The 26,200-nt window shown below is 41.7% G+C and overlaps 1 long non-coding RNA gene across 1 annotated transcript; it reads right to left on the bottom strand.

Annotated features, from left to right (window-relative positions):
• Positions 1–348: 348 nt before the first annotated feature.
• On the bottom strand, positions 349–12,301 carry LOC120722622. Its single transcript, XR_005693550.1, has 3 exons — positions 11,857–12,301; positions 8,734–8,739; positions 349–360 (listed from the first exon to the last, which is right to left on the bottom strand). It is a non-coding gene; the product is annotated as an uncharacterized LOC120722622 (long non-coding RNA).
• Positions 12,302–26,200: the final 13,899 nt, after the last annotated feature.

Here is a 26,200-nt window from a genome sequence, read left to right on the forward strand (position 1 = left end):
CCCGCAGGCGAATGGGAACCATGAAGAGGCCGCTAGGAAAGCTGCAACCACCAAGTACCTGCAGAGGGTCAGGCAAGTCCTGAGGAGTCAGCTGAAAGGTAAGAACAAGATCCGGGCTATCAAAACCTACGCCCTGCCCGTGATCAGGTACCCTGCTGGGGTAATAGGCTGGCCAAAGGAGGAGATAGAAGCCACTGACATCAAGACAAGAAAGCTCCTTACCATGCATGGAGGGTTTGGGACAAAGCTGGACTGAAAGACAGCACAGAGGCACTAATCATGGCAGCACAAGAACAAGCTCTGAGTACAAGATCCATAGAGGCTGGGGTCTATCACACCAGGCAAGACCCCAGGTGCAGCCTGTGTAAAGATGCCCCTGAGACAATCCAGCACATAACAGCAGGGTGCAAGATGCTAGCAGGCAGGGCATACATGGAACACCATAACCAAGTGGCCGGCATAGTATACAGAAACATCTGTGCCTGGAAGTGCCGAGGTCAAAATGGGAGACGCCGCCAAGGGTGGTGGAGAATGACCGAGCTAAGATCCTGTGGGACTTCCAGATACAGACGGACAAAATGGTGGTGGCTAACCAACCGGACATAGTGGTGGTAGACAAACATGAGAAGACGGTCTTAGTGATCGATGTAGCGGTTCCGAATGACAGCAACATCAGGAAGAAGGAACACGAGAAGCTCGAGAAATACCAAGGGCTCAGAGAAGAGCTCGAGAAGATGTGGAGGGTGAAGGTAACGGTGGTCCCAGTGGTAATCGGAGCACTAGGTGCAGTGACTCCCAAGCTAGGCGAGTGGCTCCAGCAGATCCCAGGAACAACAGCGGAGATCTCTGTCCAGAAGAGCGCAGTCCTGGGAACAGCTAAGATACTGCGCAGGACCCTCAAGCTCCCAGGCCTCTGGTAGAGGACCCGAGCTTGAAGGATTGACCACCCACAGGGGCAAGTGGGGAATTTTTTTTATGTATATATATATATATATATGGACTGCAGGTAAAAGGTATGGCGAGTGACTGCTGTGTTTTAGCAGCTGAAAAACTACTGCAGTTCCATTGCAGCGTGGCATGAGAGGAAGCATAACAGATCAGACTGATTTCACATTTCACGTCCCCTCCCAAACTTGTGACAGTATAGCAGAACATTGAGCTGAGCTGATGGGCTTCTTGTTTAGTCGTGCAGCAGTCATTGCATTATTTAAAATGACTCCATACTGAAGAGCCCAGAGAAGTCAGAATTCAGTCAGTATGCTGAAAGACTGCCCTCTTGTGGCAAAAAGCCTCAACAAACCCTTTTTCTTGACATTTAAACAATTAGGATGGACCTCTTGCTCACTTGTGATTTTCGTGGATATCTTGACAACACAGAATTGTTCAAATACAAAACTCAGTATCACTCCAAGAAGTTTCACATTGACAATAATAGGCAATAATAGTGGGCTCTCCCTCTCTACCCTCTCTCAGTCTTTGTGCTACCAGTCAAAAGTGCAACAGTGAAACAGAATTTAAAGCCCAATAACTTTTATAACAACATTCTAACTAAATGAGAGCTGCTGCCATGAGGTAACATTTGACATAAATTTATAAAAACAGTTCTAATAGGTTTCTTTCTGTACTTTAATTCACTGTTTATAGATGTTGCAAACATACAATGATCCACAGTTTGACCGGAATAAGAAACTATAACAAACAAAGATTTTAGTTTTGGTACATCAGGTCCATGGCTGACAACTAATGATGTACTAGACTAGTGACTTAGATTATTCAGGTATTCATGTTACTCGTATTCAGGTTTTAAAAAATGTTTTATTCTATTTATGTCATGGTAAGCGAAGGCAGACCGTGGGGATTTGAGGAAGGAGGACCCAAATGCTGGATTCTTTAGTGAAGACAATGTGTTTATTTACAGTGAGGTAAATAACAGATGAACAATAAATCCCCGTTGCTCCCTAGACTCCCGTGTGTGTGTCCCACTCCGACATCCGTGCTCGTGCTCTCCGCTGTCGTGTTTCTGTACACCCTGTGCGTGCTGTCCTTCTTGTTCCACGTTCCTCCTGCAGGAAAACAGAAGCAGCCGTCAAACACTGACCCCCGCGGGCATACACGATCAGCACTACCGAACACTGACACACACTGACTTGGAGTTTAACTCAGTGATCCTGCATCGGTGGGAGCTCCATCACTCTCCTAAATAGCTGCCCCGACGAGCCCTGATCAGCAGCAGGTGTGTGGGAAGGACTTCAGGTGTGCCAGTCCTCCAGCAGGGCCACACCCACGAGGCCTGAAGGTGCCTGTAACTTGGTCAACAGAAAACAGCTGCACACACATACACACACACACCTGCGTACATTAAATGTGGACACAGAACAGTAGCAGTGCAGAAGACACACACATATAATAATAATAATAATAACAATAATAATAATAATAATAATCCACACTGCTCACGTAGTCCCCAGAGCCGGGTCCGTGACAGTTTACCCAATTTAGGTTAGCGTTTAATTTCGTATTGGTCCGACTTGCTCTTTGTTTTGTATATTTTCTATTAGCTATAATAAACAGCTCACATTTTGTTATTATCCAGTTCTGTTCCACATGTTTGCGTTTGGGTCCACTATCTAACTTCCCCTCAATCTGCATCCGCTGTGTTTCTCACACAGCATAATGATGGTTCTGGCTTATCGTAAGCTTCTGAGCTTTGTTATGATGTTTTTGTTCCAGTGATTTGGGCGAACTTGATGGGTGTGGAAATGTTCTTACAAAACAAGTTACCACATTACGTAGTGTTATCTACACTAGTGGTCTCACCGTTTCCTGAATGTTTGGTTTCTGGGTCTCATCAGGGTGGAGTTTTAGGGCTGACGTTATTATGAAGATTACTGAAAATAAAAATTAAAGAACCTGAAGATAATAGTAAACATGACTGTGAAGACTCACCATTTAAATCTTTTCTGAATGTCTTGATTTTGAGTGTGTTGGCATTGTCAGGGTGCTGGATCTTCAACCCAGCATTTTAAGTTTATATTGCATTCGTGATTCTTTCCCTTGTTGATTTAAGTTCAGGTTTTAGTTTTGAGTTTAATTTTCTTTATGTCTCTGAGTTTACTTATATTTCTGTTTCATGTTTTCTTGTCTTTGTCTCCTCCCTGTCTGTCATGTCCTCTGTGTATATGTTTCCCTAGTCATGTCTTTGTATATTCCCTCTTCGTCTCATGTTTGTTTTCCTATTTGCGTCTCTCTCCACCTCTCTCCATATCGCTCCCATGCTAGTTGTGTCTTAGTCATGTCTCTGTTTCATCTCCCTTACCAGTTCTCATGTTCCTGTAACAGGGAGAACTGGGCCCAGGACTGTATTTCCCTATGTTGAGGGCTCAATGCCAAACTGGCGGGGCCTGTGTCTTTAAATACTGTTTTCAAGTTGGCCAGTGATGAGGCTGTGCCTTCTGTTTCCTTGCTTGATGGACTAAAGACTGACAATGTTGACCCTGAATTCGCCTTAGTCTCAAATGTTAATGTTAAACTCTCAAAAGAACTTTTTTTTTAACTACATAACTGCCAAACTAATGATTGCAAACTGGCCAGAACCTTACATGATCATTTAGGTTGTGACAATGTAAACAAAGAGACAGAAATGTATTCTGAAGGTTGTAATGATGGTCTTGTTTTCAATCCAGAAAATAATCAAAGTAAGTCTAGTGGGATTGAGGCAACCAGTCCAAATTTGTTTCTCTCTGTTCTTGGCCTTATGGAGTTGTCTGTTTGTTTTGCCTCTGAGCCTGCCATTGACTATTCTGGTTCTATGCCAAGCCTGCCCAGCCTCCTGTGGCCTCCACGCCTCAGGGACCAGGCCAGTTGGACCCTCTCTGCCTTAGCTCAAGGGTCACCCATCACCAGAGTCTGCAAGCCCTGTGCAGCCCTAGGCAGGGCCCTCGTCTTAGCCAGCAGTCTGCACGCTGCCGTCTGGTTCAAAGTGCAGTCCTGATTCAGCTTTGACCTTGGAAGATTATTGCCTGTGTGTGTAAGACTGGCTGCAGGAATGTGGACGATAAGAAATGTGTATCTGTCCCAACATCATGCAGAATTTCAACTGGATTTCATATGTTGTAATTGAAAAATACAGAATCATGATTTATATGTGATTTTGCTGATAGCTAATAATGGTGAATACTGATTAGAATATAATCAAGTGTAAATTGAACAAATATGATCTTTAGCACAAATGCTTGTTTGCTTCCTCCCTGTCTCGTTGTGTCTGATTAGTTCCAGCTGTGTTTCCCTCCTGTTTCCCATTCCCTCGTTATTGTTTTTGTAGTTAGTCCTTTTTCTTTCTTTGCCTGTCGCTGGATTGTCTCCCTTGGTGGCCTCCCATGTTCCCAGTTTCTTGCTTCCCAGTTTAGGTTTTGTTAGTTTCTGCTTCTGTTTGTAGTTTTGTTCAGCCCCAAATAAAGGCTGGCTTTTTTTTTAATCTCCTCACGCCATCTCTGTTGTCTGCATTTGGGTCCACACACCCTCTCCCAGCAGACGTGACATGAGGAGCGATCCTTGTGGATTGACAGACAGCTGACAGGTGTTTCACCGTGCCATAACCTCATCAGTCCTACGAAACTACAGTTACATAAATATGAATATTAACATTAAACATTTTTATTTGTTATTGCTGTGAGTTAGTATTTTAGTCAAAATTAAATTTAAGGTCCATTGTTGTTTTGGAGTTGGAATTTCGGTTGATGAATATCATAAATACAACAAATCATGCTATTATTGTAGGGGAATACAAAGTGCCAACTACAGAGTTGTAGTTAATTGTGTTGGGGACTTTCATTTTTTTCACCTAATAGTAAAAGTGGATTGAGATCATTTAATACTTAATTATAGTTTATGAAATACACCAGAAGTCAGTTTCAAGAATAAATGTCATGGTCCGGAGTCTGCGACTCCGTGTTTATGTTTAGTTTATTAGTATTCTGTGGTTTTGGTTACCTTGGGTGTTTGTACTCTTCTGTTTCATGGTTCATGTTCCTATGTTCTGTGTCCCCCAGTCTGTGTTAAGTTGGTGTGTTATGTCTTTGCGTGTATGTGTTTCCTGTTTTATTGTGAAGGTCTGCGTCTTATGTGAGTGTTTTCAGTTTGCCTCCCTAGTCTCATCACGTTAATCACTCCCAGCTGTGTTCCCCACCTGTGTGTAATCTCCCTGTGTTCTCTGAGTGTATTTAAGTTGTGTCTTCTGTCATGGTAGTTGCTGGTTCGTCTGCGTTATTTCCCCTCCGCCATTCTGTGTTTATTCCTCCGGCTTCCTGGTCAATTTTTCCTGCAAGGTACCCTCGTTCGTGTTCTGGTTTTGTGTTTAGTTTAGTTTTCCCAGTTTAGAGTTTTTACCGTTCTGTTTCTCGCCACCCTTTTTGTTGTACTTCTCCGGTTGTAAATAAAGCTCACCCTCCACTTAAGCAGTCTGCATCTTGGGTCCGTTATTAATCCACACGGCCTGCCTCGGCACCCCGTGACAGTACGAACCAGCCACAACATGGATCCAGCAGACTTACCTGGGGAGAGCGATCTGATGCGAGTCCAACGCCTGGTCGAGTGGATAACCCACACCTCGAATATGAGAGCAAGGATCGTAGGGATAAATGCTATTGAGGTGATCCTCAAAGGAAATCCCTATCTCCGCCAGGTCAGAGGATGTTTGGACTTATTGGCCAACTTGTATGAAGCCAGGGAGGTGGCGCGAGCTCGGGAAATATCGGACTTGGTCCAGCAGCAACAGACTACAGACACCCCGGAGCAGCCGCGTCTGCCTCACCTACCGGATGTAGTTTTGCCCGGCCCGTCGGAGCCGTCTGCGGGGAAGAAACGTCGATCGCGCCATTGCTCCTCTGAGGAGAAAGGCTGTGGGTAAAAGGCCGGCAGTTCTATAGGGGAACGTGTGCTGACAACGTTTGGGATAAAGGCAGGGCTGAGCCGCATACTGACCCTCGTATTATCCGAGGAGGACTGAATGCATGACTGATGCACTGAGAGAGCGTGGATCTCTCCTACACGCTTAGCTGAAGCTAAAGCAATTAATAGAGCTGTCTTCAAGGACAGAAATGTTAACTCAACCTGTTCCAGGGGTTCAAATGGGCAACAGGAGAGCGCAGCTAATACTGTGGGAAGGTCCCACGATGGAGCCAGTGGCCTAGATGCTGGCCACTGGCTACTTCCCAGGGTGAAAGTATTGCTACTTGAAACCAGCACTAGCTACAGAACAGTATTGCTACTGCTTGTATGCTAGTGGACAACTGAAATGCTGTGAACAAAGCGCCCGAGTTGTTCACTCAAATCTGTGGACAGTTTAGCTTAGCACCCAATAGCACAGTTGTCTACAGGCTTCTGTGAGAAGTGAGAAGAGGGTTTTGAATGACATCTGACGCTATGTCAGCCTATTATATAGAGAGGCACTAGCCCCTCCTGACATGGGCGTCACTTAGTCAGCCTGTAAGGGCTGGCGTAATGGCATTTGAGCTTCTGATGAGGTCACACAGGAGGTGTTCCCATAGTGAGACACGAAACGAATGCTATGAAAGAGAACTGTGAGTAATGTTCATGTGTGTGTGAAAAAAAGTGTATATGAGGGGCTAGTAATTCTGAGAACCCCTGCTGCAATAAATGAGGGACAACTGTATATACTTTCTCTATGACTATTGTTTTCAACCTGTTAACATTTAATATTGTCTCGTGGGCGATCGTGGCTCAAGAGTTGGGAGTTCGCCTTGTAATCGGAAGGTTGCTGGTTCGTGCCCCGGCTCGGACAGTCTCAGTTGTTGTGTCCTTGGGCAAGACACTTCACCCATTGCCTACTGGTGGTGGTCAGAGGGCCCGGTGGCGCCAGTTACCGGCAGCCTCGCCTCTGTCAGTGCACCACAGGGCAGCTGTGGCTACAATGTAGCTTGCCATCACCAGTGTGTGAATGGGTGGATGACTGGATGTGTAAAGTGCTTTGGGGTCCTTAGGGGCTATACAAATAAAGGCCATTTATCATTTGACAGAGCCAAATGATTCTGCAACAGAGCCATCCCCTGTTGCTTCTCTTGGCTCCCCAGTCCCTGGTCCCTCCGCTCCCGCTGCTGCACCCACAGGCATGTAATTGTAGCAACAGATGTACAGCAAGCACTGATAGCTTTTTACTCACTTGAATTCCCTTGTGATTACCTTTACTAAATATCTACAACCCATCTGATTATATCCTGTTGTTTTTTTCAATGTTGAAAATGAAAATCTAGTAGCAGCCTTCTCATTTCTTTGTGTTATATTGTGCTGTGTTTTACAGGCCCACAGAGGAGGACAGCTCCGAGGCGGACAAGGGACGGGTCCCAGGACGGGTCCCAGGACGGTCAATCGGCGGTGAAGCTGGCCATCCTGGAGTCCGTGAAGAGGCCACGCCAGTCTCCAACAGAGCATTTCCTCCTCAGCCTTGTTCCTGGTCTGGAGAGCATGCCGCCTCACACAAGAGAATTTGTAAAATTTCAAATTTATAAATTAGTTTGTGAAAACAACACAGCTGTGTTAAATTTGGAAACATTGGACCCTAGCAATCAGTAGTTTTCTGATGAGGCAGCAGGCTCTCCAGGGTAGAAACAATGTTCTTATTTTTCTCCTCCTTCTCCCTGATGCTCTTCCAATTTAAGCTGGGTCCTTTTTATTCCTGTCTCTCTGTAAATAGCTATATTTTATATATTTATGTTTAATGTTTTTCTGTTTGAGAATTTTAATATTATTTGAAATAATTTATTGTAATGACTAATGTCTCAGTTCTATTACACAGCAAATATTGGCACACAACTTGACATATGTAGAATTTATTTCATATTATACTAATGACAAAATAGGCTAATATATAGGAACATAGTGAAGACCAATTATTTAAGAGAATAAAGAGAGGTTAGTTTATTTTAGAGGCAAGCTCCATTTATTAAGAAAATTTTTAAAAAGGCAGGAATGCTCTTTAGAGGTTTGTGGGTGGCTCAGAGCCATTGTGGGGAAGTCGCTGGGACTTCAAATGGGCTATTCGTTTGGCTGCCAAGACACTGCTCCCTCCGTCGATGTCACGAACCGGAGTTCAGCACACAAGCTGGACCCAGAAGCAGAGACAACACGCCAAGGTGCACGCAAAATAAACTTTATTTTTAACTAAGGGTGTCCCGGAAGGGTCGAAGGAAAACACGCTGATTAACTGGAAAACCAAGGGACCGGGAGATAAACAACTCAGGAACGCCGTAGTCGGGACTGTGGGAGGCTGCAACAGAAAGAGGAAGAGAGTTACTGGGGAACAGGGAAATAACAGCATAAGCAGGGTAGAGTTGTTAATCTTACGATCAGGGCTGGGCTGTGGGAACCGGAGGGAGGGGTGAAGGTCCGCGGGAGAGCTCCAGGGAAAACAGAGGAGATGAAGAGCGGTGGTGATCCGAACTCCAGGCGGGCAGGAGGACAGGCAGATGAGGGGTCAAAACATGCCAAACAGTTACCGGAGTGCACAAGGAAAGGATTAGCGTTGTTTGAAGCAAGTCAGAATTTTACAACCACCTTCACGTGGGGCCACGTTACCGCTGAAACGTGACTAACGGACTGGCATGGAGCAGCTGGCTGAGCCGGGTTAAATAGTCCACCTGATGATCGCCTGGGATGGGATGCACGTGTGGAGTCGACAGCCACACCCGTGGGCGTGGGCATCCCATCAGCTCCTTGGACACCCGGCTGCGGACCATGACAGCCGAGAAGTGGACCATGAACTTCTCCCTCACCAGGATAGCCTCTCTGGAGGAGTTGTTGGCTGCTACATGACCCAGGCCTTTTTTGCCTTTTTTGAAAAATTAACCTGTGATAAGACATAGCATATCAAGATAGAATTGTTATTATCATATAACTAAAGATGAACCAAACTGTTCACAATTTTATCTAGCTCTCAGTTTTAAGAAAGGCTGGTGACCCCTGCTATAGAGTCTGACAGCTGCAGGGATTATATACAAATATTCAACTGGTTCTATAACAGAATTAAACCAGGTCTAAAAAAAAAGGACTTTATAACAGTGGTCCTCACACCACAGTTTGATATCAGCAAACATCGAGAGCATATATTGATATGACACCACAGCCATGCTATCATTGCAAACACTGATAACTCAAATTCAAATTCAAATTCAAATTTTATTTGTCACGTACACAGTCATACACAGTACGATATGTAGTGAAATGCTTGGACAACTGCTCGTGACCTAAAGAAAACAAAAAACAAGGAAAGGCTATGAATAAGATAGGAAATAAATATGAAAAATTAAAAAGGGTAAATTTAACTAGGAAGGAATAAAATATAAATTAAGGTTAAAAATGAAATAACTGTACAACACAAATTAGAATGAAGGGTAAATTTAACTGGGAAGAATAAGATAAAATATATAAATTAAAGTTGAAAATAAAATAACTGTACAACAAAATACACAATATAGAACTATATAAGAATGTATGAAGAAATCTAAATATAAATAATATATATGCAATAACAGCAGCTGTACAAGTATTAACCGGAAATGAAGAATATAGTGACCAGTGTTGTGCAAAAACAAAGTCCAGAAAGTCCAGTGTGTGTGTAAGAACTATATGTGTGGGTCAGTACTGTGTGGTGGTGTGATTGAGAGACCGTATCGCCTGCGGGAAGAAGCTCCTCCTCAGTCTCTCTGTGTTGGTCTTCAGGGAGCGGAATCGCTTTCCTGACCTCAACAGAGAGAACAGTCCGTTGTTGGGATGGCTGAGGTCCTTCACGATCTTCCTGGCCTTGGTCCAGCACCGCCTGCTGTAGATTGAGTGCAGGTCAGGGAGCTCGGAGCGGATGGTGCGCTCAGCTGACCGCACAACCCTCTGTAGAGCTCGTCTGTCCTGCATGGTGCTGTTCCCGAACCAGGTTAAGATGTTTCCCGCCAGGATGCTCTCTATGGTGCACGAGTAAAAGTTCCTGAGCACCTTGGAGGGCAGTTGGAAGTCTCTCAAGCGTCTGAGGTGGTAGAGACGCTGTCGGGCCTTTTTCACCACGGTGTTGATGTGACAGGACCATGACAGGTCCTGCGTGATGTGAACTCCGAGGTATTTGAAGCTGTCCACTCTCTCCACTGGGCACTCGTTGATGACGGGGGTCTGGTAGTTCCTCTCCTGCTTTGTGCTGAAGTCCACTATCAGCTCCTTTGTCTTACTGACGTTTAGAAGGAGGTTGTTCCTCTGGCACCAGTTCTCCAGATTCCTAATCTCCTTCAGGTAGGCCGTCTCGTTGTTATCAGAGATCAGGCCCACCACGACGGTGTCGTCAGCAAACTTGATGATGGTGGTGGAGCTGGTAGTGGCCACACAGTCATATGTGTACAAAGAGTACAGCAGGGGGCTCAGAACACACCCCTGGGGGGCTCCAGTGCTGAGAGTGGTGGAGGCTGAGACATGTCCGCCCATCCTTACTGCCTGTGGTCTGCCAGTTAGGAAGTTGGAGATCCACTGACACATAGATGAGCTGAGTCCCAGATGCTCCAGCTTGGTGGTGAGTGTGGAGGGAATTATGGTGTTAAATGCAGAGCTGTAGTCTATGAAGAGCATTTTAACATAATTCCCCCTTCTAGTGTCCAAGTGAGTGAGTGATGTGTGGAGGAGATGAGAGATGGCATCGTCTGTGGAACGATTTGGACGGTAAGCGAACTGTAGTGGGTCCAGTGTGTCTGGTAGTGAAGAAATGATGAAGTCTCTGACCAGGCGTTCAAAGCACTTCATCACTACTGAGGTGAGGGCTACAGGGCGATAGTCATTGAGAGAAGCAGGGTGGGGTTTCTTCGGGACAGGAACAATGATGGACTCTTTGAAGCATGTGGGGATCACCGACTGAGATAGAGAGATGTTGAATATCTCAGTGAACACAGGAGCTAGCTGGTATGCGCAGTCTCTTAGGATACGACCTGGGATGCCGTCTGGTCCTGCTGCTTTCCTGGTGTTCACTCTCTTGAAGGCTCTCCTTACTTCATGCTCGGAGATGACGAGCACGTTTCCGGTGCTGGCAGCATCTTCCTGTCTGCAGCCGTTAGCGCCGCTAACACTAGCATTGTTGGAGACCTTAGCTGCAGCCTCGAAGCGAGCATAGAAAGTGTTCAGCTCGTCTGCCAGAGTCACGGCCGCGTTCGTCATACCGGTTGTTGGTGCTTTATAGTCCGTTATTGTCCTTAGTCCCCGCCACAGGCTCCTAGAGTCACTCTGTTGGAGTTGTGACTCTAGTTTCCTCCCGTAGCGCTGCTTCGCCTCTTTCACCGCCCTCCGCACGTTATATGATGCGGCTTTGTACGGGTCCATGTCCCCCGTCATGAGTCCCGTGTTGTAGGCAGCGGTGCGGGATCTCAGAGCGTCGCGGATGGTTTTATCCACCCACGGCTTCTGGTTGGGAAACGTTGTGATAGTCTTTGTCTCCACGGTATCATCCGCTAGTTTCCCGATGAATCCCACAACCGCTTCCGTAAACACGTTGACGTCATCGTCGGAGCTGTTCCTGAACATGCCCCAGTCTGCGTCATCGAGTGCGTCCTGTAACGCGGCCACCGATTGGTCCGTCCAGCGCGCGACCTAACACAGCATAAATCGAATTAAATCAGGAATTGATGAGACCTTTCGAGTATCACTAGAAATATTATAAACAGTCGTCTCCATACCACAGTTTGCTTTCAGTAAACATTGACGGCATTCACTGATAGCATACCACAGCCATGTTTTCAGTGTATAAACGGATAGTTTAGCATATATTAGCACAGGTATCAATACCTGCGGTGGTACTGCTGAAAGCGGCCGTCATCATACAGCAAGTGGTGAAACTCACCAAACTGCTCACGCTTCTGGAGGACCCGATGGACCTAGGTACGGCGAGGACGTCCTTTACGCCGCTTCTCTGCACTCCACAGTAAATAGAGAAGGGAGACTCTCAGACGCTAGATCGACAGTTGTCATTGTGCAAACATACTGTCTGGCACTACTTCCTCCCACATTTCCGCTTTGTGTTGGACATGCTTCGAGGTGCAAATGTGCACGCGTCAAGCTAGGGGCGTCTGGCGCGTTTTGGTCGCGTCTATCATGTGTGAACACACCGTAAGAGCCGTTTCGTTCGCGACTGACACATCACTAGTGGACGGTCCATGGGCTATCCCTTGGTAGGGTGCCTGGACCCTGGATTGTCCACGGCGTCTGCCATAACGCACCAGGGTCCAGTCTGAAGTCCATCCAACCATGGTGAGTTGGATGGAGGCAAGTTTATTAACTGGTTTTTCTACCAAAATTTAAATTTAATTTTTAACTTTAATTTTTAACTTACATTTTTGATAAGTTTTTAAAGAAATAAAAGAAATAAAATGACTTGGTTTTGTAAAAATCTTTTAGTTTTTAAAGAAAAATTAAATTACAAAAAGGCCAAATGAATTTTCATTTGTGTGCCGGTGCGGTGACGTTTCGACCTGTGAAGGTCTTCTTCAGGCCTAGGCACATAACAAAAAGAAAAGAGTGGCTTACTCTCAGCACTGATCTGCTCTGTTCGAAGGTTTGAGGTGGAATGAACAGAGAGTGCCTTCTGCTTCTATTTATACACTCCCACTTTTACATGTCTGTTTTTCAGTTCGAATTTAGTTTAAGAAAGCCAAATCAGTTTTTTGCTCTTTTGTTCTTAGTTTTTTGGGTAGGATTTTTCCAAATGTATTTGTTGATCACTCCTCACTATCAGTAACGTGTTTTTTTTAGAAAGATTTTAATTTTTTAACCATGTAAATAATTTGTAATCATGTAAACAATTTTTTAATCATGTCATTCATTTTTAATCATGTCTATAGGAATTTTTTTTAACCCTGTATGTAGTATTTTTTAACCCTAACTATATTTTTAATTTTTTAAGGTAATTAAAAATGTATAAAGGAGTTTTTAACTGTAAATTTGTAATACTCTCCCAATTTGGATTATTGCCAAATGGAAATTGTAATTAATTGTTATCCAATGATTGGGTTTAGGGCCAAATAAAAAAAAAAAAATTAATAATCCAACTAATTGTCATGACCCTGTGCCTTCTCGGCTGACTCTGTATGGCTACAAGTGTTTTTGTTGTGCTGCATCTCTCTCTCTCCCCTCCCGCGCACTGCGCTCTACCGGGGCGGAGTCGTGACGGCTCCAGCCCCTGGCTCGGACACCTGCAAGCAATCATCTCACCCACTTCTTAAGGCGGCTGCTGAGAGTGCTTCCTCGCTGGATTATTGTGTAACACTCGTCAGTGTCATCACCTATCTGAGCCGTTTTTCGAGTTTCTGTCGTGCCACTACTTACCTGCCTTTCCTCTCTGTGCCAGAATTCTCGCCAGTCTGAGGACCGCCGTTGGTGAGCTAAAGCCGGAGTCCGAGCTACCTGAGCTTCAGTGGATTTTGTACCTAGCCCTCTTCTTCCCGTGCCTGTGTTCCCCGGAGACCCTCTTCCCGTGCCCCCTCACCCGTATATGTTCGCACCTGGTGTCTGTGTGTGTAAATAAATCACGAACTTAAGTGACGGTCTGCCTCCGAGTCCCTCCTGAGCCTGACACTAATTAGGTTTAAGGCCGGAATGTTGAAAGCAGGTCATCGGCGATGCACGGGCCGGGGCATGTCATGCGTAGCTCCCCTTTCCCCTTTCTCGTCTCACCTCCCCTTCCGTCCCTGGAGGATGACCGTGTAGCCCCCAGGAGACCCTGAGACAGCAACCTCGGTGTAGCTTGTTTAAGTTTTAAGTTTATTTATTACCTATTCTTTGTTATTATCATTCTTTATTATTATTTTTTATTTTTATTATTTTTTTATTTTTTTATTGCTATTTTACTATTCTTTTATTGTTTCAGCCGTTTAATTTTATTGTTTGCTTTTTAATTTGTAAGGACACATCATCAGTAGTTTCGCCATTATCACTAGACACACTCTTCCAAGGAAGGCCCTGTCAGGCTTGATTAGACCCTGCAGTGTGTCTCAGGTTTAGTGCAATTACTTTAATTAATTAATTTCATTTTGGCTTTCAATAATAAAACAATCTAAAATTAAGATATTGTTGTTGTACAGTAAATTATCTTTCATATTTAGTGGTCTAATTTATTACTCACCTGTGTTTTAATTTTTAAAGGGCAAGTGAGGCCCTATTGACTTTGTAAACTCCTGACATTATTCATTTTTAAGTTGATTCTAATAATAAAACCCATCCAAAGAGGAAAGAGAAAGACAGATGTGATCAGGTGGAAAGTGCAGAAAGCTGACTGATGTCGACCTGTGGCTGCATTGGGTTTCAGAAGTACCTATCCTAAATCCTATACTCGTGTAAACGTACTAAGACTATATTTAATACTGAAAACATCTTAAACTGTAGAACTCTTGGACACAAAGAGAGCCTGATTTAGACATTTAAAGAAAAAACACTCAGGTGAAAAAAAAGTCAATGTTCATCACATCGTTGAGTCCTGCAGGTGTCTATACTCTCACTAAAGTGCAGAGATGGAAATAAGAAAAATGACTGCATTTGTTGGATCCTGCATCAGTAAGGCATTGAGGACAGCTATTGAGGATGTTAGAAATGTTGTTAAAATTTGGAAATTAGATCAGCATAAAAAAAATCTAATTTATTTTCACAATTGCAAAACAGTTAAACACTGAACAATTCCTTTCCACGTGCATTTTTTTTTTAAAAACTTTGCTTAATTTAGTTTTCATTGACAGGGTTTATAGGTGGGCACCTCCCACTCACACACACCTGTGAAAACATGCCAAGGATGAATTGGTTACAGTTTACTGTAAATTGCATGGCTCTGGGATTAATTTCAGTCTGTATAAATTTATAAAACAATATATTTTTGAGGCACTTGTACCTGACCTGGACTATGAATGTTTTTAATACAACACTACAGTTCAAGGAGTAAAGTTTGCAGTAGAAAAGACAATGTTAGCTTATATAAGATGATGCATGCTATCCCCTCTTCCCTAAAGAAACTATGACATTCGGACTGAAGGATCAAACCTCTGAGCTTCTACTTTGTGGATGATTTCTTGAGAGTCACAACAGGAAACCACGGGGCTTTCAGAAGAGCTTGGTAATTGCATAACTTCACCACTAGATGGCGGGTTTAGATAACAGCTTGGCATTGGATCGACTCAACAGATTTCATAAAAGGTTTTCTGATACAACAGTGATACATTTACTGTTAGAAGCATATTAAACACAAATACGTAGTTTACTTTTGTTTATACAGACATTAAAATCCTGGAAGCAAAATGACGTCTGCACTTGTAGAGCTTGGAAACTTAAACCATGGAAACAGTGGTGGTTCAATGCTCAGTCGAGCAGATCCAGGACAGAGGATTAAGCTGATGTGATGGAACCTGTACCTGTAACACAATAATTTATACCAATACACCTTAGTAACTTAGAGCACATGTCCAAATTTCCTGTCATTTAAATTTTAAAACTTGGTATTCTCACCTTGACAGTCATGTCTGTCTGACACAACTTTTATCAGTGAACTCCAAAACAGTGTCATCCTAGATTCTCCAGACCAAGTTAACTGGTAATAAGTATAAATACTGTAACTACTCGCTTCTACATTCTTTCAGCCTGCTACTTATGTTAACAAGTGTAGTGCACAGAGGACTTGGTAACATGATAGCCAGCAGAGATGGACACACCACTGCTGCTCTGCTAGCTTAGCGAATTAATAATAATGGATTGGATTTATATAGCACTTTTCAAGGCACCCAAAGCGCTTTACAATACCACTATTCATTCACTCTCACATTCACACACTGGTGGAGGCAAGCTACAGTTGTAGCCACAGCTGCCCTGGGGCAGACTGACAGAGGCGAGGCTGCCATATCGCGCCATCGGCCCCTCTGGCCAACACCAGTAGGCGGTAGGGTAAAGTGTCTTGCCCAAGGACACAACAACCAGAACAGAGAGCCTAGGGATCGAACCGGTGACCTTCCGGTTACAGATGCGCTTCCCAACCCCCTGAGCCACGGCTCAAAATGTGGTTTTACAATTAGGTTATGGTTAGGTTTAGGGTAAGGGTTAGGGTTAGGCATTCATTTTTAATGGTTAGGGTTAGGGTAAAGGGATAGAAAAAACAGAAAAAGAAGAAAAAGAAAAGAAGAAAGAAAGAGAAAAAACAAAAAAGAACAAGAACAAGAAAAAAACGAAAATAAAGAAAAAAGAGAAAGAGAAGAAAAGAAAAGAAAGAAAAAAAGAAAAAAGAAAAGAAAAGAGGCTAGGGAAACCATGTCAATGAAGGTCCTCACTAAGATAGCTGAACGGGCTTGTGTGTGTGTGTGTGTGTGTGTGTGTGTGTGTGTGTGTGTGTGTGTGTGTGTGTGTGTTTGTGTGTAAGAGAGAGAGAGAGAGAGAGAGAATGAATCGTGTTTTGTAAGGCTTTCTTTGTAACTGCACCTGCAGGGTTCAAGATAGTGCTGCTTGTGAAGTCCAGATATGGTGCTGCAGGTTGGGGAGGGTAGGAGCAGCTGCAGTGAGAGCTGCACTGCGCTCTACCTGAAAAACTGAATCCTGCATCAGATGTGCCCTGTGTTATTAAATACATAGACAGCGCTACACTGCAACTGTTTAAATATTGTGTGTTATTAACTATGCAGTCCCTCTCAATGAAAAGCAATGGAAAAGCTTTTTTTATTTAGTTTTGGTTGGTCCAAGTGAGAGGGTGTTGGCACTGAATTCATTGCCTGGGGTCAGATGTGGAGTTCTTGTGAAGAGCATTTGGAGCAAAAGAGCTAAACCAGGGATGTCAACCATAAGGCCCAGGGGCCAGAATCAGCCTGGAAAAGACTCCAATCCAGACAGCTGGACGCCTTTGGAAAATATGAAGGAGGGCATACATTTTTGGACTCTAAACTGTATGTTTATACATTTTACAGCTTTTCCTTCTGATAAAGACATCCCCCACAACAAGGCAGCTAATAGATGAACAATTATATAACAGAAAAGTTCCTGTTTTTCATAGAAATTTAGGTTTAAAAAAAAGAACATTTTCATCAATCAATGAAAACTTTGTTTTATAAATACAGGACAACTTGGCTAGTGAGCTACCAGAACTTATTTCTGTGATTTTACACATTTATTGTGTTGATGATCATAAAGTGATGAAAATCATGATAAAAAAACAGAAAAAATATGTATTGTTGAAATTGAATCTTTATCTTATGTTCAGATTTCAGGGATTAAATGTGTAATTAAGCATCATTAAAGTAACAACAAGTTTCAGTAGTCCGGCCTATATAAGTTCAATGTGGCCCTTGATTTAAAATGGGTATAACATCCCAGCTTAAAGGTGGCATATGATAGTTTCCCAGTGTGTCCCAGCCAGCCAACATATGCACTCACAACACTTTAAATAGGTAAATGTTTTTCAGTCTCACCAGTGATTGTTCATCACTGTCCCCAATCACCAAATCAGCCTCCTGCTGATTAGCAAACTTCTTCTTTTCCACAAAATGAAAATAAAGTCTGAAGAAGCCACAAATGTGTGGAAGAGCTGGATGGTGCAGTGACTGAGGACTTTAACTTAAATTATGCTCAAAAGCGCACACTCAAAGAGAAAGCGATTTAAGGTCCCCAGTCAAAGGTTTTCCTTGCTGCCTCGTGAAACTTTGTGGCAATGGCTACAAAGAAAATCTGACTACAAAGTTCTGGACTGCTCTTAGATTAGTGTTTTAACTGCTTGCAGAGACATTACAAGAGAAAGATATTATTGCACTTCTTACAAGAATTCTGAAATCCATGGGAGATTTCTGCAAAAACAAAGCTAAGAGAAGGAGTAGAACTTTATGAGGGAAAGCTATTGAAAACCTCATTTTACAGCAAAGTAATCACATTTTTTACCATCTCCAAGGGGTGATGCGTATGTGTGTGTGTCATTCTGTCTTTAAACACCATAGCTTGAAAAATTTTGAATGAATTCAACTGTAGTAATGTGAAATGGGGTCACGCTAACAAATCATTAAAATTTGCTTTACATCAACCAAGGTCTCCAAGGTCAACACAATGATTTACTGGTCAAAAATGGACACAAAGCCTTATAACTTAGAAACTATGATATTATGTTGTATACAGTCAACATATGGAAAGTATGAAAGTATGATTTCAGTCACTTTAATTTTAAAACTGTGCAATTTTAAAGCTGTGTATATATTGTATATTCTGTGTATTTATTATCTCACTCTTATTGTCTGTTTATGCCCTGTCCCTATCTCCAACATCATGCTGCTCTGTTGTATCTTAATTGCCCCTTGGGGATAAATAAAGTCTTTCTAATTCTGATTCTGACATAAATTTGACCTCTGAGCGCTCCTTCAAGGCCTATAGATTGATCTGAAGGTCAAAATGACAATAATGCTCTATTTCAAACTGTTTCTAACTGTTGGTGTTTGTACTGACAACATATAGACATATAGTGAATGATTTATGGGGATCATATTATAGTTTGCATCCAAATACTGTCAGATTTGAGCTCTGAGTTTCACTGTACTACATTTAAAAAGAACAAAGAAAACACAACAAACTTCTGCAAAATGCAAAACCATTCCCTTAAAAGTAAATACTGCCTATTTGGTGCCTCGGTGGAGATTTGTGCTCTCGGAGTGCTTCCTATTTAAATAAGATTTGTCTGTTTTTTTTATACATGCAGTTTCTCTGTTACAGTGAGCACTGCGATTGCAATGAAGATAAATAACATTTCAAAATAAATCTCCAGATAAGTTCCCAGAAGTGTTTTAAGTTGACTGCCGAGTAATGAGACTTGCTCGTTGAAGGACTTTGCTGCCTGGACTAATTTGCCAAATGTGTATCTTGTTTGCCAGAAACTTCTTTTTAAACTTGCAGGTGGTACACTTACAGTAAAGAAAACCAAACTCTGTATTTCTACTCTAGTGTCTGAGGTAATAATCAGAAGAGGTTGTGATTAAAAATGTGCATACAAATCAAACCTGATGACCAAATATTTGATTTTATATCGTGTTTTTAAGTTGATGTATGCAGAACCTGCAGCCGTATCTTTCCGGGTGCCTTGTGCAATCTGTCAGCTACGTGACCTGTATATGCTGCTTGTATGAGCAGAGCAGCCAGGCCTTGTACCACAAAGATGTTACAAATAGCTTCATGATGCCGTGGGTTGCTGTGAAAGAATATCAGCGTGTCTTGGATGAAAGAATTCCACACTCTGCCAGCATGTTCATCAGACCCAGAGTCATGATTTCCTGCTGTTTATCTGCTTTGTGTGTGTTTGTATTTGTGTGTTTGTTTAGTTTTTTGGGGGTTTTTTTTGCAGAGCTAAAAATAATAAGGCCGCAGTAGCCAAACAGCTAACAAAGTCAGCATGTGATATGTCCCACGAGAACAAAACCTCATTATTTTTGTTCTTGCACCTAGATAACATTATCTACAGCGTAATTCATATCTGGCGTGAGTTCCCACTGTGTTTTTGTGCATTATTCATCCCCAGTTTCCCTGCAGAGATCTTAAGCATCTAGGACACCATTTTTAATCATTGCCATTACATGACATTACTGGAAAAAGTCCAATTACCTATGTGTGTCGAACCAGACTCCTGGGTGAAACAAGTGAGAGGATGATCATTAATCTTTGATTGCTAATTACCACGAATCATTTCTGCATCTCTCACTGTACAGCCTAGCACTGTGTTTGACTTGAGCTCGCACAAGGCCATAAAGAGCTGCACGGATATTTCCTCTAATTTTCCACGTCTCATACATGCCAGCTGAAAGTAACTGAGAGATGCGTTCATCAGTCTAATTGCCCCGCACTTCAAGTCAGTTTCTGCTAACAATGGTTCAGCAGTTTCTGCGGGGGTGTTTCTTTTTTCACTTTTTCCTCTCAGCTGTCACTGTTACCTAACCGTATATCCCCAGTAGTCATGATGGCAGAGGGAAAATGTCAATTTACTTTATCCATTGCTTCTGGGGGTGGTTGATGTTGTCTTGGAGTTCAAATATTTGGTAGATGATTGCATGATTGCTTGAGGACACATTTGTTTGCTTTGGTCTGTGACCACAGATGCACTAAAGTATCAGCTGAAATCTGAAGGAGGCTTATCTGACTGAGAAACAGAGGGATACCAATTATCGGTTCATAACTTTTCAAACATATAACTGCTTATGTGCTTTTAAAAAAAAAAAAAATCTGCAATTGGGACCATAATTTAGAAAATAAACATCATATAATAATGTACACTTTTATTGATCCCCATGGGGAAATTCTTCTCTGCATTTAACCCATTCACTCAGTGAAGCAGTGGGCAGCCACCAGGGAGCAGCGTGTGGGGATGGTACCTTGCTTAAGGGTACCTCAGGGTAGCCGTTCAGGGGATTCGAACCCCTGACCTTCCAATCATGGGCAACCGCTTTATCTACTGTATTGTGTCCAATAAGATCTGAACTAGTGATTGGGATCATAAACCTACCAACAGGGTATTTACTGAAGTCACAGAGCTGTTTTCCCACAAACTGGGGCTTCTTTTTGCAAACACAGGAGTTGCCCCCATGGCCAATGGGAAAGAATGCAGGTTTGAGGCACTTCAGCATTCAATTTACTTTTCAGCTACATCCATCTTTTATACACAGTCACTGGTATTTACCTATGGCAGTTATACATTATTGTGAAGTATTACATTTGTGGCAGCTAAATGTTTAAGGGTGGTATACAATTCTCTGTTTTCCTAGAACAAATAATAAATAATAACAAAAACAACACAAATTAAAAATAAATAAATAAATAAAAACTCTCAAAACATACACACACACAAAATTAAAAGTTGTTTTTTAATTGATGCATCTCTTTCTGTGACCAGGTGTTATCTGGCTTGATCACTTCCAAAAGACGGTGATTGCTTAGAAAAATCAATATCTAATCTTGGAAATGTACCTTCGTGCCTGGAGAGCATTCAGTTGATCGAAACACTATAGCTGTGAAGAATTTTCTTTTTGGTCCACACCTTAAAAAAGCTGAATTCATAAATTGTTAATTTGTCTCTTTTTATCAATGCTGACAAGTGGCAACTTGTTGCAGATGAGAGACGTCCACAAGGAGTGGAGAGAGGCTAATGCTACTACCAAGCTTTGTTTGCTTTGTAACAACAATAAGGTAAGTGTTAAACTTTATCCTGAACTACGAATTTTTATCTAATCATGTGTTAAGAAATAAATATATATTCTTAATGGTTTTTTTTCTGCCTAAATCCAACAGCACAGTGTTTTAAAAGATTCCCAGTGTATTGAAATTTGAAATCATGCAATCCTGACCTGGAATCAGTATATAAGATGGAAGTGAGAATGTAACACTGTCATCCTAGGCCCTAGGATGATGTGTTGCACATTAGGGTGCCAAATACTGCCTTTGTGTGCAGATGGTGCTTGTTGAAGCACCATCTGCACACGGTAATAAATGTACTTTCTCCTGCAATATCACACACGTGATGATTCACTTTGCAGGACTGTCTACATTAGCAGGATGTGACAGGGACAACCTGATATCATGACAAAGCGTGTGGTCCTTCATGCTTAGCCTCTCCAAAGGGTCAAATGAACATGCATGCAGGAGTTGCACTACCAGCAGGGGGAGGAAAGTTGATAGAGGAAGGTATAAAGATAAGATAACATAAAGAAGAACTTTATTGTCATTGTAGTTATACAACAAAATTTGTTTGGGTATGAAGGACATTCTATGTTTGAAAAAATTAAGCTAGGTCGCTTATATGTATTTACATGTAAATGTGTTAGTAATGTCTGTTTAAACACATTCCTGTGATTAGTTTAATCCTAGCTTGAAATAAAATGTCTCCCTCTGCTGGTACTGCAGCTTACTACAACTTCTGCATGTGTGTCCATTTCACGCTTCGCCTCTTCAAAGAATGGTAAACCGGCATATCTATTACATGTTTTGACATGATCCTGGTTTGTAAGATAAGGGTCTCATGTCTCATTTGGGACTTTTGTTTTCTGCATTTTGTGTTTCATTAGAATTTTAGTTGTGGTTCATGCTGTTAGGATTAAGCACTGAAAACTATTCTGTAAGCTTTTGGCACTAGGTCTATAAAGAAATTATGGGTTCGGCTAAAATGCTTCAATATTTAACAACACTAAACCTGCAAAATGAAAAAAAAATGGTTTAAGTTTAATAGCAGTGAGTGCTTCTGTATATCATGAGTTAAAATTGAACGCTGTCTCACTGTCACCCTAACCCAGAGCAGCACAACACTGATTGCAAAGGACACACTGTGCTCATCCGTGAGAGAGCTCTGACAAAACAGCAGCATTTTACATTCCAAGAATGAGACGGAGCTGGAATGTGTCAAAGAGTCTGGAATTCACTGGTGTTTATCCTTTTCTTCTGGAGCCAGGAAAAGACCTGCTTTCTAGAATCACACAAAAGTATAAATATAACATTGTTGGAATGTAAAAAGATACCACATTATATACTTTCCCATAAAATAAACACTAATCACAGAATAAACAAGGAGTAAATGACTTTGTGACCCATGTTGCCTCACTGGTTTATTTTGCACTGAGTATGATGCTTCCCAATGCTGCATTAGCAAAGCATGGGACTGAGAGACTGGACTACAGCTTTAAAAAGACATATCACTGTGGGGGGTACTGAGCTACCCTTAGCCACAGCTTGTCTAACATACACATACTAATTATACTTAAAACTTGTTAGAGTGTAGCTCTGCCAATTCACTGTAGCTTTAACTTGTGAAAAAAACCCAGCTGGCTACAGAAGAAAGGTGATGTTTGATCCTCAGTGTGCAGATTATCTGAAATTTAATGTCTAACCTCCTCAGCATCAAAACCGAAGATCATGTCACTAAAAAAGAAACTCAAAAAAAATAAAGATTACCACTGAATGAATATGTTGAAAAAATTTAAAACAAACTTTGTTTCTTTCCTGAGTGATCATAAAGTAAAAAAATTGGTACCTGGCTTGTTGTTGTGTTTGATATAGCATCTTTTGACTCACCTGAGCACTCAGAGCACTTTCTCCCAGAAATATCACTCACCAGTACAGCACCTTTATCTGCGCCTTTCTAACTGCTGCACTCCGTTGGAAGTATCGGGGGAAACTATAAGGTATCTTGCCCAAAGATACCTGGACAGGAGGACTCAGGGATCAATACGACAACCTTCTAATTGTGGTCTACCCACTCTTCTATCTGAGTCACAGCTACCAACAAAGCAAATTAATGCCTGTGTTTTGTTTTCAAGTACAGGATTTCTTTTTAACCCTCTCAGGCTCAAATTCAGTTTTAGTTGCTAATGCACAACCAAGTCCTGCAGTGGTACTTCTAAGTAAAAAAAACTCATAAAATATGTATGTGGGGTAATCAGGTTGTTAGTTTTTAACTGTTGCAAATCGGCAACGCCTGCCTCGAGAGGGTTAATAGCAAAAGCCAATTCAGTCATTTCAGCTGGTAAAAAAAAAGGAAAAGGAAAAAAAAGTCAGATATGAAAAGCAGCTTTCAAATTACATTGGTATAAATTCAAGGACCTGCAGTTTCAAAAGTTGTGAGTGGATATCGGAGTTGTTATCACTGTAAACCGCACTATTTGCAGCAAACAGCCATTAATGCTTCTAAGCATGTTTTCACTCCAAAATGTTTCACTTCAAAACCCCCATATATGCACAAGCATTTATACAACCTCAAACTTCAATTAGTATGATAAAGTGATGGTGTCACGATGCAGCCAATTACTTGCTACGTAACATGCTGAAATGCTTCGTAGTCAACTAAAGATATAAAACATACGGTGAAAGTATCATCTCAATTATAACTTCATAGCTATTTCCTGAGGACTCCACCTTGTATTTACTGTGACGAGGACTCAATGTGACGATAGTTTGAAGGAATGAGGTTGATGTGGCGAAGCACCTGACCTTGAAATCAGACATCTAGTATCACTGTGAGAAAAGTCATTTTTTTGTATTCCACACACTCTGTAGAAGCGCTTCATGAACAAGCTGCATTTGAAGTGGGCTTTGAAGTCAGCTTCATCTATTATGAATAAGGTGACATTTTTTCTGACGACAGCTCCCAATGTGCCTCTTAAGAGACAGCCAGTGAAACAGGCACATGGAGATAGATGAACACCATTATCTTAGAGCTGGAGTCCGACAGGGAGGTGGAGGGTGGGAAAAAAAGGTACACAGGATGTATGGAATCAGACAGCAAGTCAAAAATGTTTATTATAGAACAGGATTCATAGTCGAGGCACTACCTCACATTTAGTATAGGCACTGAACTACTGCACTGGATTCACAGCAACTACTCGGTCTGAAAACCAAAGCCTGCCAGTCACATTTACTTTGGCTACAGCTACATGTACAGCACGTCAAATCAAGACACCCAAATAATGCTAAATGTTAAAGATATAGCAGCAAAATGATCATTTAGATTGAACAAAGATACACCCATAGTGCATGCAGAACAGGCGTGTGGTGCAAACTGTTATCGGTTGGTGTAATTCAACATGTAAATACTGGTAAACTATATATAAAAGAAGGTCTGAAAACTGAAGCCAGTATAGAAATGCCTTAAACCTGCATTTTTCCCAATGGCCAGCAGGAGGCAGCAGCTTTGGTCGCCAGTTTCAAGTCATCCTAAATTCATAATTAAGTGTTTTCTGTAAATTTGAGTCAGAAAAGAAGATAAACAGCGCTCAATGGTCTGGCTTGACTTGTGATTAACAAGTCATTGACCAATGAATGTGTAACAACATTTATGATACAAGAGCCAAAACCATATCTGCTCATATCACTGAATGGCTCCAACTTTTTAATTATTCTTTTTAGGCTTCATCATCAAAGCATGAATTAGGAATTCGGAATGGAAGAATAAAAGTCAAAGTAACTCTGGTTGTATTATTGTTCCTCTCAGAAAGATAGGAAAGCTTATTGTATGTAATCTGTCATTATTGAGTTATTAGCCAAAGTCATGCAGCTGTTAATAGGATGGATGGATTGTGCTCTAACCCATTGTTAATCCTTGTTATCATTTTTAAAACCCACTGATTTTATCTGGTGGTGTAAGAATGTGTCTGGCAGGCTTTGGTGAGGGGAGACAGCCTTTCCCTTTGTACATCCACGATCCTATCAGCTAATTTAGCCTCGTACTTCTCTCAGCTCTTTAATACAATCTCATTCACTGTGTTTTTATCCCAACCATTACTTTAAAACACAATGTTACATTGACCTATTACAGTGACAACAACAACCACAACAATGAATACCACCAAGATTACTTCATCATTATAACCAGAATTATAACAAGAAAAGTAATGCTGGCGTATGCCCTCTATCTTTCTGTGTGAGTGGTGAATGAAAAGGAAACACTCCTCCTCCTGTAAACAGGCAGTAGCCTAATCTTGTTAGATGTTAGAGGGATTATCAAGTAGAAGAAATAATTTCTTAATAACTTTGTACATGTGTGGTGCAGAATAAGCACCTAGCATTAGCTTTATCACAATACAACATGCTGCCTCTTGTGTGACACTTAACCCTCAAGTGACTAGCTATGGTTGTTTCTAATGTATCTAATAGGCTAACCCAGTCAGAGGTATGAGTCCAGTCAGAGTGAGCAAATCAATAAAATGTATGTTTGATATGAGTATCAATACCACTTTGTGTACAGTGGCACTAAAGCCAGAGAGCTGAGCTTAGCATAAAGAGTAGAAACAAAGAGTGTCTGTCTTTAGTTTAACATTCTGAGACTCTTTTGTTTGACTCGTACCAGAACAGAAAGGTTCAAATACAGTTAGGGGTGACCTTAAACTATTACTTGGCAAAGGGCAGAAATATTATGGATAGAAATTATTTACAGTAAATGAATTACTATTTGTTAAAAAGTCAAATTAAATAAGCTTTCCTTTGCAGCCACCAATAATCGGAAAGGCCCAAGCTAGTCATTATCCCTGACCTCCAGTCTTTATGTTGAGCTAAGTTAGCCAACTCGAGCTCTAGCTTCTCATTTAAATATTAACTAATTAATGAACAGTTCTCTGAACTGTTAAACTATTAGCAGCAGCCAATTTTAAATAAAATGTTATTTAATTCATTATAATTTACAATTATAAAAACAGTTACAGATTGT

The sequence above is a fragment of the Simochromis diagramma genome, unplaced genomic scaffold (genome assembly GCF_900408965.1).
Source record: "Simochromis diagramma unplaced genomic scaffold, fSimDia1.1 OVJJ01000705.1, whole genome shotgun sequence".
NCBI lineage: Eukaryota > Metazoa > Chordata > Actinopteri > Cichliformes > Cichlidae > Simochromis > Simochromis diagramma.